We start from the raw sequence: 12,932 nt of genomic DNA, 5'->3' as shown, positions 1-12,932 counted from the left end.
CTTTCTTCCTCCCAGGCCGCTTCCCCTCCTTTGTGCTTTTGCTAGCGATCCTTGGAGAGCAAAGGGATGCTCACGGCCTGTGGCCAGCAGTTACGGATGGGCTGAAAGGCCACCCGTTGGGAAGACCAACAAGGAAACGGGGGAAAACCAGCAGAATTTCAGGGGAGAGCCAACCGGTTCATGGCCCCGCGACTGCCAGCCCAAGCACGGGACCTTTTGACCAGCTACAGAAAGAGGCAGCACCGTGTTTAAAAAGTTGGTTTTGCTTTTATTCAATACAAAAGGCTCTGGGTTGTATTTATCAACACAGCCCAAAATGAAACCCCAGCGTCCAGGGTTTCTGCTTAGTAATGAGTCATTCAGCCTCCAGGCAGACACAAGAAGCCTGATCCTATGGCTACGTCAGCTCCTCTCCCTCCAGGCCCAGCTAGCCGTACTTCAATCTCACACTAGACTGGCCCTGGCCCTGAAGAGACGCAGCCTGAAGGAACACAGCCTCTCCATCTCTTGCCATAGATGAAGACCTGCCTCTGGCAAGCCCTCTTTGCTTGGAATGCAGCACAAGCCCTTCCCTTCCAGGTGCCTCAGTTCTGCAGCACTGTCTGTGACAGGGAAAGCACAGCCATGCCAGAAAACTGGATGCTGACTCAGTCCACTGCCTTTGGTGCCACCTCTGAGGAAGCATTCCAGCTGATTCGAGTGTCCTGTGGGCCTTCTCGCTCAAGCCCTTCTCGGTTCTTTTTGCTCTCCTTCTGGGCTTTCTTCCTCAGCACAGCAGCACTTGTCTTGGCTTTCTTCACTGTCTCGCCAGACGGAGTCCCAAGACTGTGCCAGTCCTACAAGAATCAAGGCAGAAACGGTCAGGGAACCTTCACAGGTAACAAGTGGCTGACAGCTCGCTTGGGTAGCTCAAGTCACCCGCCCAGGCAGCTTTGGCTGCCAGCACTGGAAACCACCTTCCTGCCATCAGGGCACGCCAGAAACTCCACCTCTATCTCCTTCCCCAAAGTCCCATACGAACTGGAACCCAAAGCCATCTCCTGCAAGGCAGCGCCTGCACAGGGCTTGGACACTGCCTGGCAGCACACACAGCACAGCAGCAGCAGCAGCAGATGAGCTTGCACCCCAAGGCTCCTGGCGTGCATCAGGAACACGCGCACATGGAAGGAAGGGCAGGACAAACGACGGCACTCTCAGCAGTGCCAGGCACGCCACCGTAGGCCACAGCTACAGATTGTTCCCTCCCTGCCCATTGCCTGTGCCTTTCTATCAGCCTCAGAGAGCACGACTTACTGGCTTATGGCACCTGGAAACTGGCACGATTACAGCCAGCGCACAGAGCAGCTGCCAAGTGGCTCCACAGAAGAGACCACGGCGCAGCACGTTCTCTGCCAGCGTGGGCTCGGGGATCTCAGCTGGGAGAAATGCCCTTCAGCAGCCACACAGCAGGCAGCCTGCTGCTCTCCTACTCTCAAGGAGGCTGCTTTCTACAAGAGGGGAGAAGGAGTCATTATTCTCTCATGCACACTGTTGTTACAGGCTGACTTAGAGAGCTGTTCTGAACACCTCCTTGGTCTACTGACCCAATAACAATGAAGGACACGAAACTTGCAGCTGCATCGTCTTTTACCGCCTGCCGAGGAAAAGATTCCTCAAACTTGAGCATTGCTCCACTTGCAGGCGAGGGGAGCAGGAGCTGAAAAGGACAGGTGGACACAAAAGAAGGGCAAAGCTTAACAGAAAGCAGACCTGCTGCAGACAGTGCCACCAGCTGTGAACAGCAGTGCCTTAGTGCACACTCACAGTAAGGCACACCTACCTTGCAAGGGCTGCTCAGGAAGGTTGTGACACAGGCACCCATTGCTCAATTGCTCCCCTGAGTCCCAACTCCATTTCTCAGCCACTCACATTCCTTGATGTTCTGCAACAGAAAAGTCACAAGACGGATATTCAATTCATTGCAGACGTCCTCAAACCTCCCTTCTCAGGGCAGTCGCACTCATTTCTCTGCATGAGAACTCGGGGAGGGCTTACCGAGTCAGCAGCATTTACTGCCAGTTGGCAGCAGCAACCTATGCCTAACTCTACACTCCTAACAGTAACCTATGCCTAACTCTAAACTCCTAACAGTAACCTATGACTAACACTAAAACTGAACTCAACACTAAAACTAAGCTAACACTAAAATCAACAACAAAGCTCAGAAGTGGCACCTAACTCCTACGGGGGGAAGATGGAACCGGGGGCCCACAGAACTGCAGAGGAGCAACAAGGTGGAGGAAGAGCAGATGTCAGCAATGCCACCCAGCTAATGCTGGGGGCGGGGGCTGCGCAGCGGGTAAGGAGCCGAGCGCCCGGACCAGCGATGGCGGAGCTGTGAGCGCGCCAACACAGGGCCTGGCACGGTGGTGTGGTGCCAGGCCAGCTGTGCCGCAGGCGGATCCACCTCCATGGGCTCCTCTGGAGGCGGATCCACCTCCATGGGCTCCCCATGGTCGCTCACAGCGCTGGCCCGGGCGCGATGGAACCGGGCTCCCTTCCTCCTCTCCCTCCGCTGCCTGATGGTCATGGTGGGCCCCCTCCTCCTCTTCGGTTCTGGGGCCCCCAGCTCCCTCTTCCCATTTATAACTACGCTCTCTTCCACTCTCGCTCTCTTCGTGCTGGACATGGCTGCCACCTGCCCAGCACTCTCAGAGACGAGTGCGCCGGGTGGGGCGGCAGTGACCAAGGTGACGGCTGTGACATGGGGAAGGTTCCATAATGGCACCTGTGCTGCTGCTGGGAGTGGCGTTCCGCATGGGATGAGGAGGGGGCTGCAGGGCACGGGACTCCGTGTGCCCAGCGGGCAGCCCTTCTCTGCGGCCAGCAACAGGGCACAGAGGAGCCGAAGCCAAGGAAAGGGACCGCAGCCTCCTTCGCCCTCTGCACATCACATACAGGCAGTTCATCACCAGGGCACTGACGTTGCATTTCCTGAACATGCAGCGTTTGGGACGCTGCCTTACTCCTGTGTTTGCATCAAATGCAACACGGAGGGAAACGCGCAGTGATTTCCCATTTCTAATGAAATAAAAGTGGTGAAGCAACAACTGATGTTTTCAGAATTGCTGTCACAGTTATCCTGTAGGCACGGGAATCCAAGCCTCCACTACCTGCTGCTTTAACTGCAGCCACACTTAACTCACCTATTGTGCCACTCACATTAGGAAGCTCTTGCTTTCCCTCACTCAGAGTACAGAAACATTTCTATTTCTCAAAGTTAAGATATTATTTATAATAAGATTTAATTTATTGTAAGATATTATTTCATATCTTTGAGGCAACAGACCAATCATCGGACAAATTCCATGTGGGTATGAAATGTCTGCGCCCACCCTGCTCTCAGGAGGTGCAGTGTATGAACTGTGACATTTAAAGCCACACAGCAGATTATGTTCTGCCACAGTGACTTTCCTTCTGCTTATTTATACCACTTCCTTACTGTTTGACTTCTTTCTCATTTGAGGACAGCAAGTCGTCTCACTGACTTAGCAGTTCACAGCAAGCATCATAACTCCTTAAAATTTAATTCCTTTCTTGATTAAACCACACACACACACACACACACACACATACTTGAAGGTCTACTAGGTCAAACAGTTTAGAAAACCCCCACTTTAAAAGCTTTTGGCAATTTCTGTTACGCAGCGAAAGACAGATGTGACGTGTATTTTGGTGTGCTTAAAATAAGAGAACAGAAAAGGCAGCAGGAAATTCATTCAGCTCATAGCCGGGTGGAAGAGGACCTTGGCTGACCATAGTTATGCCCGAGTTGGAGGACTTGCTGGCTGCTCTTGTCTTGGTGTGGATGTGCTGAGCGCAGCAGCTGCAGGAGCTGTTGTTGTGCTGCTGCCCCCTCAGGGCTTGGTTCTGAAGACGTTTTGCAGCTGCCAGTGAACTGCACTGGCCCCACCGTTCTCTGTGGACGTGGATGCAGAACCATTCACACTTCCTCATGCAAGACATGTCAGAAGGAAAGAAAAATCTTTACTTAGTGTTTCTCTCCTCATTGGAAACCTATTTCAGAATTTGTAAGTCACAAAAGTAAATGTGCAAAAGGTGGTGGTTTGAAGTCAGGCACACGTAGCCACATTTTCTACTTCACACACAAAAGGCAGCTTAGCTGCACTCTGTAAAAATGCTTCAGTCCAAGAACTGCTATCAGCTGCCCAGCTTTGACATTACAAAGAAAAGTTATTCACCAAACAACTTGTCTGCATTCTCTGAACACTGGATGATTGTAAAGAAAAAGCCACCTGCTTGCACTGATGGATTCCCATTTACTATTTGCAACAACTTCAGAGGCAGCATGCGTAACAGTGTCAAGAAGAGATGTGACACAATGTGGAAAAGTTAAGGCTGTGGAAGGGAAAATACGTGCCTTCTGTAAACGCCGTCAGACTTTTTTCCCATGCAGGCCATTTGGGAGGCAGTTCTTAATAAGTTCTTAATAAGACAGTTCTTAACAAGAACTGTACTCAAGTCTTATTACTAAGCTACACTGCCTTTATCTTTTCAAATAATTACTGCAGCCTGGTTTTCCATCCAGCCTCAGTATTTATGAACTGTGACAACGAGATCACCAAAACACATGGCAGTGTATGCATGGGGAGGAGTCAACCTGAAAACACCTAGCATTGTCTTCAAGTTTTGTAGTTTCTAAATTATAAGATAGACTAAAAAACGTGTTTGTTTTCATGCAATCAGTGTTTGAAGCGCTGCTGTTTCAAATAATTTAACCAGGACTGCAGAAACAAATTCCTAGTCTTCCAAGCCCCAGTATTGTCTACTTGAGACAGTTCTGTAAGTCCTTCAGCAGGTTTGCTCCCAGGTCTCATTAAAATTAATTGAATACAACAGCAGCACTCTCTCATGCCCTTTTGGCACCAACTCCAACATATTTAGCAGCATGGCTACAATCATCACTTATCAGTTGCGGGAACAAGAAATTACTCATAAAAGGAACAATGATACAGAATGCAAGCTGTTAAAATAGAAGTTATGTATCCCAGAATTTACCATTGTCATGGTTCTATGCTTTTTTGTTTTTGGGTTTCAGTATTCCACATCAGAACATCATGTAGTGTACGGGGCATTAAAGTGTCACTGCCCCAATTCCAAGTACCTATCCCTGTACATTACAGAAGTCACGGGATCTGGCCCTTCCGGGTGGGGGGGGGCGCTCTCTTGCTGCCTTGCAGTGGGTGCTGGAGGTGCTTTCCTGGCCGTTCCAAGCTTTTCAGGTTTGACTCGGTCCCGGGAACTCTCTCTCTTATCTTGTCTGATTTATTAATCTCAATTTCAATTAAATTGTATATATTGTGTTATCTTGTATTCCGATATTATAGTAAAATAAGTTTTCCTCCATAGATTGCTGCCGCTGCTCTTTTCCTCCCTTCCCTCCTTCCTTCCCATTTTTTGTGGGACTGGGGTGGGGGGGGGGGGGAGGGCAGCGGCCTGTTGCCCCTGTCACGGACATAGATTGATCTGGTCAACTCCGTAACACTGTGCCAATGTGCCACCATCAAAGCCAGCAGAGCTGTGCCAATGTGTGACCATTAAACCCAGCAGAGCTGTGCCTATGTGCCACCATCAAGTCCAGCAGAGCTGTGCCAATGTGTCACCATCAAGCCCAGCAGAGCTGAGCCAATGTGTCACCGTCAAAGCCAGCAGAGCTGTGCCAATGTGTGACCATTAAACCCAGCAGAGCTGTGCCTATGTGCCACCATCAAGCCCAGCAGAGCTGTGCCAATGTGTCACCATCAAAGTCAGCAGAGCTGTTCCATGTGCCACCATTAAACCCAGCAGAGCTGTTCCATGTGCCACCATTAAGCCCAGCAGAGCTGTGCCAATGTGCCACCATTAAACCCAGCAAAGCTGTGCCAATGTGTTACCATTAAGCCCAGCACAGCTGTGCCAGTGTGTCACCATTAAACCCAGCAGAGCTGTGCCAATGTGTCACCTTTAACCAGTCAAGTCAGACATACCAAGACTACGATGCTGACTTGTAACCAGGCACAGTGCAGCTAGAGCTCCTTCTGCAGTCACTGGAGCAGCTTCCCCACCTCCAGATCTACAGGCAATATGCACACAAAGCACAGCAAGTCCATCCATGCTCCACACTCACAGAGAACAAGTTGACAAGTTGAACGTTTACATTAATTATGCTAAGTCACTATTCAATGCAATGAATAAGCTATTTGGAGAAAATAAATAAAAAGAGAGAAATCCCCACCATCTTCTACTTCTCACGAGCCAGGAAATGCAGCAGGCATCCCTTCATCCTCACCACCACAAAGTGTCAGCAGTCCCAGCAGTGCCCATCTCCAGTCCTGCCCCTTTTGAGTCCCTCTCCTGCCTCTGATGTAGCCCTGACCAGGCCCTGTTCTGCTCCCATTCCGTTTAGCCCATTCCTGTTCTTGTCTTGTCCCTGATCCTCCACCTCACCTTGCCTGTGTTCCTGTCCCTACCCCGACCCTACCACTGCCTCCACACCTACCCCCACCCTTTTCTTTATCCTCCTATCACTGCCCGTCCCTCTCTTTTCCCTCTCCTGCTGACCTCTCCTGCCCCTGTCCCTATCACTCGTCCTGCCAGAGAAGGGCAGGACTGCCCTGACAGAGAGGGCAGAAGAGAAGAAAGTATACAGGTAAGAGGAGCAGAGCCAATGGGGCAGGGGAAAGCAGGAGATGGCAGGGGAGAATTGACAAGAGGGAAAAGCAGAAAGGCAGTGAAAATAGGATTCCTTGAAATAAGTGTTTACAGCTTTATTACAAGACAGGATGCCTCACAGTAAGATGCGTGGTTTTCCAATTCCTGAATTACAGAGGATACACAAACTGAGAGGGGTTAAAAAACCAAGCAAGAAAGTGCCACATTCTAAAGCAAACAGCCCAGGAACAATTCCAGCTACTGCACTCCCTTGAGAGCCTCAATGGGACTCTCATCTGCTCACAGGGCCCAACGTGGGAGGATCAGCTGCTCTGGGGGAGAAGGATTGGGAACCATGTTCCAGTTTGTATCCTTGGAAGGAGGTTAGGGAAGCAGCTCCATGTAAAGACAAGAATGAAATGATGGCCAAGCTCCAATGCAACGGGTGCAGGACCAACAACCCCTCGTGGAGCTCCAAATATTTTGGAAAAACGGGTCCTCGCAAACTGTAAGAGCCTTAAATGACCCCGGAGCAGAGGCCTCCTTAACATATGGGAACCCCAAGAAACGTGAAGGACAACTGGTAGTTATTATAGGGCTGGGAGGGAAACAAACTGAAGCTGTACAAACATAAATAGAAATGAGAATAGGAAACCTCCCACAACGACTGCATCCTGTGATGACTGCCCCCGCCCCAGAATACATCGCAGGGATGGGCATTCTAAAATGACTAACACTGAATCTCCCCAGTGCTCAGCCCCAATTTGGAATAAGGAATTGCATTTGTGCTCTGACAATTTCAGTGGGAAAAGTAACAATGCCTGCTGTGCAGATTCCTGCTGCAACTGAAGTAGTGACAATGAAACAGTACAGGACCTGGGGGGGGGGGGAAGCATGAAGAGATATCAAGGACAATTAATGATTTATTGGGTGCAGGAGTTTTAAGTCAGCTACTACAGCTCGGAACAATCCAATATGGCCTGTCAAAAAGCGGTGGGTTGTGGGAGGAATTAAACAAGCTCACCCCGCCTCGCACAGCGGCTGCAGCAGGTAGTGTTGCTTTAACAGAAAAAGCTCAGAACCATTCAGAACAGGGCATGCTGTAATTGAGTTTGGTAATGCTAGCTTCTTCATGATCCTGATTGCAGAGGAACGCCTTCCCGTGGCAGAGGTGACAAGATCCTGTCTGTAGATTGCCTTAGGGATGGCTGCACAGCCCAACCATCTGCCACAGAACTGTGGCTGAACATCTGCAAGACACCAAACTGCCTCCTCAAGTGCAAACAGTTCATTACGTAGATGACGTCCTGACTCAGGGAAACGGAGGAAGAGGTGCAACAAATGCTGGAATTGGTTGTGGATCAGATGAAACAGAAAGGCTGGGAAATTCATCCTACTGAAATTCAAACAGTGACATTTTTAGGAATTCAGAGGCATTTGGGGCATTGGGGAATACTACCCAAAGTTCGACAAAACATTTTAGACTTTGCAGTACCCTGTAATAAGAACGAGGCGCAGCAGTGTATTGGGCTGTTTGGTTTTTTGGAGACAGCACGTTCCGTACCTAGGACAAATTTTAACCCTGTTTATATACAAAGTGACAAGGAAGAGTTGGAAAGGGAAACGAACAGCAGGTTGCCTTTGAATTAGCAACAAAGGCTCTTCAAAGGGCCTCAGACTTAGGGCCCATGCAAAAAGCAGAAACAGAGTTAAACATGTCTGTAAATGGGGCACGTGCCAACTGGAGCTTCTGGCAAAAACAGGGAAAGGAAAAGATTCCCTTGCGTTTTGGAGGAAGAAAACTCATGTCACGAGAGGAGTAATGGATGCAGATTATCAAGGATGAATCAAATTCTGTTCAACAGCAGTGAACAAGATTTAATTAAACCAAGATTTAATTCAACCCCATGACAGAACAGCACAGTTGCTGGTACTGCCAGTTTTAAAAACAGTTATGAGAACAGGAGATCCATCTCAGATCACCACCGCTCTGGAGAACTATGTACATAGTATATAATTTTATTTTGCAGATCCTGCATGACTGGATTTACCCGCCTACCACCACGGTCCATTTGGAAAAAGATACCATCTGTGAGCCTGGATGTGAAGAACAGCCTCACCTGAAATTATCCCCAGTGCCTGCTGTCAGAGCTTGTGACCTGAGTGCAGTGATGGCACTGCTAACGGCACGTTGCCACTGTGACCAATGCACAGGTTGGATGAACAGATTGATAACTTTAGGACAAGGTTGAACAACTTTGCTCTTTCTTGCTAACTGCCATGTGTGTGAAGGCCCAGGAGGATGGGAACACTGGACGTGGATGGCCTGTGCAACCCAAATGGTGGGATAGCAAAACAAGTGCAGCCCATGAGGGAACAGAGCTCTGGGCCAGGACAGCAATCCCTGCCAGATGCAGCAATACAGAGAAATGATCAGAGAAACGGGGAAAAATACACAGAAATTGAAACATGTCCAGATTACTTCACATGTCCCACACCTGTGGTGACTCAAAGACCACACCTGCCACGTCTCCCACAGCGAGGCTGTGTCCATACCAGAATTAAGTCTTGACACGAGATTCCTGACTTATGAATATTAAAGCCATCTTCATAGTCTGAAGGAAAGGGCTGAGCTGTTGGAGGCTCTGCTCAGCTACATTTCTGCCCGTCTCAAGTGCAGTTCAAGTGTAGATTTCATACACAGCAAGGTGTGAAGAAAAGCTCCCCCTCCAGTCCTAGAGTTAAAGTTCAAGCAGTAAATATCAAGCTACAACAAAGCCCAAGCTTCTGAGTTCAAGGACATCCTCTGCAGCCTAATTTAAGGCAGTAAAATTCACCTTCTTGCCTCAGGTTAATATCTCCGAGCTATTTTCAAAGATCTTTTCATTTCCTCCCAATACGTTTGCATACAGCCAGTAGGACAAACAGAGCTAATAAAGAGACCCAAACACACACAGTGAAGGCGTGAAAGTCCAGCAGTTCCAGCAGTGGGAGAAACACACACCTGAGATCAGAGACTGCAGGGAATGCTCCTCTGTGGGTGGGATTTAAGTCACACCAGGCACAACGCTCTGCTTTTGAGAAGGGCTGCTTTAACAGCACACCGTCTGGGAAAGCACACTCTAACCAGGTTTGTGAAGAGCCTCCCAAATCCTCACAGTCTTACTGCTCTGGGAAGCACGAGGTTCTCTTCTCAAAAACATTTCTTATCAGTGCATCCAGCGAGCACACACATCCGATGTTGTGACAGAGAACATGGGCAGAGACCAGCAGGTTGGAAGGTTGTCACCTTCAGGCTGGATCAATACTACAGATATCTGGCAAGCCCTTCTGTAGCAGAAACACGATTGCTAAAGCTGAGTAACGTCCAGTGGGTGAGTATGAGTAAGGTGAGGCTCAGCACAGTGCAGACGGATCCGATACTGGCATGTCATTGCAATTCAGTGCACAGGTTGGAAAGGCAGTAAGGTGGGCCCAAAGATGGAAAAGGACAGCCATGTGCTGCACTGTCATGCTGGAACCACGTCAATCACTACTCTCAAAGCGTGTATCTGCTAAAAGGCTGCAGTGTTTGAGACCTCCAAAACAATCTGCATCCAGACTAATCAGCACTTTATGAATGCACACCAAAGACCCCAAAGTTCCTCTCAGAAGAGACGAGTAAAACATCCTTACAATACTTCCACATACAGGATACTACTTCTGACTTTGTAATTCCATATTATAAAACAAAAGAAGGCTTCTTTTTTGCAATACCAGTTCTTAACAGCACTTTTACAATCGAGTATGAGAACTAATCCACTTACCTTTACAGGATGGAGTTGCTCATGAATACCAGAGTTTGCAGATTCGGAATGCCACACCTGAGGAGTTTTCAGGAAATACTGCATTGAAACACAACATTAAATAAAAAATAACCCAACACAGCCACATAATTTAAACTGACCTTGAAAGCTGTCAGTGTCTAACTACTGTTATCCTGTAGTTGTGGATCTCATTAGCAGCCACCAATTTACTCAGCCAACCATTATAAACCTTAATTTTTCATAACTATACAAGGGCTGATCCAAAAGTAATGCCTCCTGTCCTATAAAGCCAGCCCACAACATCACAGGTGGACGCTGGTGAGATGACAGCAGAGGCTGAACCTTCCTGTCAGCACTCAGTTACATTTTGCAGCCATGCCACAGACGGCAGCAGAGGGCCAGAATGACAGCACAGCACCTGACATGGAAGTGCTCATGGAACACAGGGTGTCCCTGAACTCCTCCACACTGAAAAAATCGCACCGCTGACATCCATCAATGCCTGCAGAACATTTATGAAGCCCAACACGTGGAGGTGAGCACAGTGAAGCAGAGGTGGTGTGTTTCAGCAGTGGCAGCAGCAATGCAAGACAAGCCACCCAGACAGCAAACGGATTTATTTTAATTATTATGATTTCTTTTTAAACAAGCACAGCACGCAGGCTCTCACTCAACACTGGAGGAAAAAAACAAAAATCAACAAAACGATAGTTAATGGTGGTGACCATGTTGAAAAACAGCTTTGTAGCTGAGAACTCGCCCTATGTATCCATTGTCATTTCTGTGGAAATAAATAGGAGGCATTCCTTTCAGAGCAGTCTACGTTCCTCAATAAGCCATCATCCTAATAATGAAGTAACACTAATAATAGGAACAGAAAAACACAGATTCTCAGAATATCTTTTGTGGGGATGGAATAACAGGACCTGCAGTCAGCTGCAGCACCAGTCTTTTATGTGCACATCAATAAAGCAGAGAATACAGCTCTAAGCAGCCATCTGCCAGGACTCGTTTTAAGAAGCAGTCAAGGGAGTTGACAAGGCCCCATTTTCCATGTCTTCTGACCTGGTCCTCAATGCAATCTGTCGCCAGGACCTTGAACTTCACAGCCACAGCATGCAAATACACTTCAATAACGGAGTCTTACAGAAAACAGAGGCTGGCCTAAAATAGTGCATCTGTACACAGATGAGCAAAAAGGGCTCAAGTCAGGGCTTAAGATTTATCACATCAAATACATGCACAATACATGCACTTCAGGAGAGATCCTGAATTCTCCTACAAATATGCTCATTTAAAAAAAAAAAGTTAAACTCAGTAGCTTCCTCAAATTAAAATCCCAAATATACCAATAGCAGTTGTTCAAACACACAGCGCTGGACATTTGCAGCAGATGGCAACAACAGCGCAGATCATTATTCCTACTGCCGCGGCTGCAATGATGCAGGTTATCACTTGACAGCTGTCAGCACTGTACCTCACTAACTCGGGGTGGGACTCTAACCCACAATCCCTGGAATTGACATGAGTTCTAGATGGTTATGAACTCGTGATTACCAGTGCCCAAGCGCGAGCCTAGCTTACAAGTGCTAGCCAGAGGTGGGGCTCGAACCCACAATCCCTGCAATCATACACAGTGCTACAAGGCACCTGTCCTTCCCGGTCATTACCTTCCCGTCCCGCACCCCTGCACTAGTCCACCTTCAGGGTAAAGCCCTCCCGCGTGGGGCGGCCCCTCACGTCTGACGGAGTACCCGGCTCCTGCGTACGCCTTTACGGAGCCTTCCCTTTAAACGTACCTGGTCCGCTTCCAGATGGTCCCCGTCTGTCCCCGCAGTGATCGGATGAGCAGGGGGAGTCCTTCCAAGAATTCTCGGGGCGCGCCAAAGGCGTCTCCCTCCTCAACTGGTCCTGCAGCCGAACAGAGAGTGTCCCATCTGGGGTGCCCAACTGATCTGCGGAATCAAACTCTTGAACCCACGTCAGGTTAGGAGAGCAGAGACGTCTTTCTTTCAGCGCTGCGCCACACGCCGGGTGCAAGGGGGATCGCTCCTCCTACCTTGCGCGCCACAGTGGGGTCTCGATACATTCATTAGCCCAGCCATATATATCCAGTAGTGTTACCCAAAACGGGGAAGCAGCGCGGCCGTGGCAGCCCTGCGGGGAAACCTGCTGCGCTGCAGCGTGTGCCCAGTTCCTCCGGTCCCGCTGCTGGGCACCGCCGGGTGCAGCCTGGCCCCGTCCTCTCCGCACCTACCTGCACGGGGCGGGCGGCGGCGGCGACGACGTGGGGCGGCGGGGCGGCGGGGCGGCGGGGCGGCTAAGCACCACTTCCCCCGCGCGGAGCTCCGCGGCTCCGCCATCATACCGACCCCCTGTCCGCGGCCGCCATTGGCGGAGAGCCCGCGCTCGCCCCCCCTCCTCCGCGCTGCCATT

The 12,932-nt window shown here is 49.4% G+C and overlaps 1 long non-coding RNA gene across 5 annotated transcripts; it reads right to left on the bottom strand.

The window, feature by feature from the left end:
* Window positions 1-261: 261 nt before the first annotated feature.
* LOC125701776 (uncharacterized) lies at window positions 262-12,804 on the bottom strand. 5 transcript variants are annotated; one of them, XR_007380355.1, is made up of 4 exons: window positions 12,296-12,804; window positions 3,786-10,574; window positions 1,820-1,921; window positions 262-836 (listed from the first exon to the last, which is right to left on the bottom strand). It is a non-coding gene; the product is annotated as an uncharacterized LOC125701776 (long non-coding RNA). The 5 variants fall into 5 exon arrangements; XR_007380356.1 differs by having other exon boundaries at window positions 3,796-10,574; XR_007380357.1 differs by having other exon boundaries at window positions 1,820-9,425; window positions 10,497-10,574.
* Between the last annotated feature and the right edge of the window lie 128 nt (window positions 12,805-12,932).

This window comes from Lagopus muta, chromosome 17 (genome assembly GCF_023343835.1).
Source record: "Lagopus muta isolate bLagMut1 chromosome 17, bLagMut1 primary, whole genome shotgun sequence".
Classification (NCBI taxonomy): domain Eukaryota; kingdom Metazoa; phylum Chordata; class Aves; order Galliformes; family Phasianidae; genus Lagopus; species Lagopus muta.
Note: the sequence above shows the minus strand (reverse complement) of the source record. Positions and strands in the feature narration are given on the sequence as shown.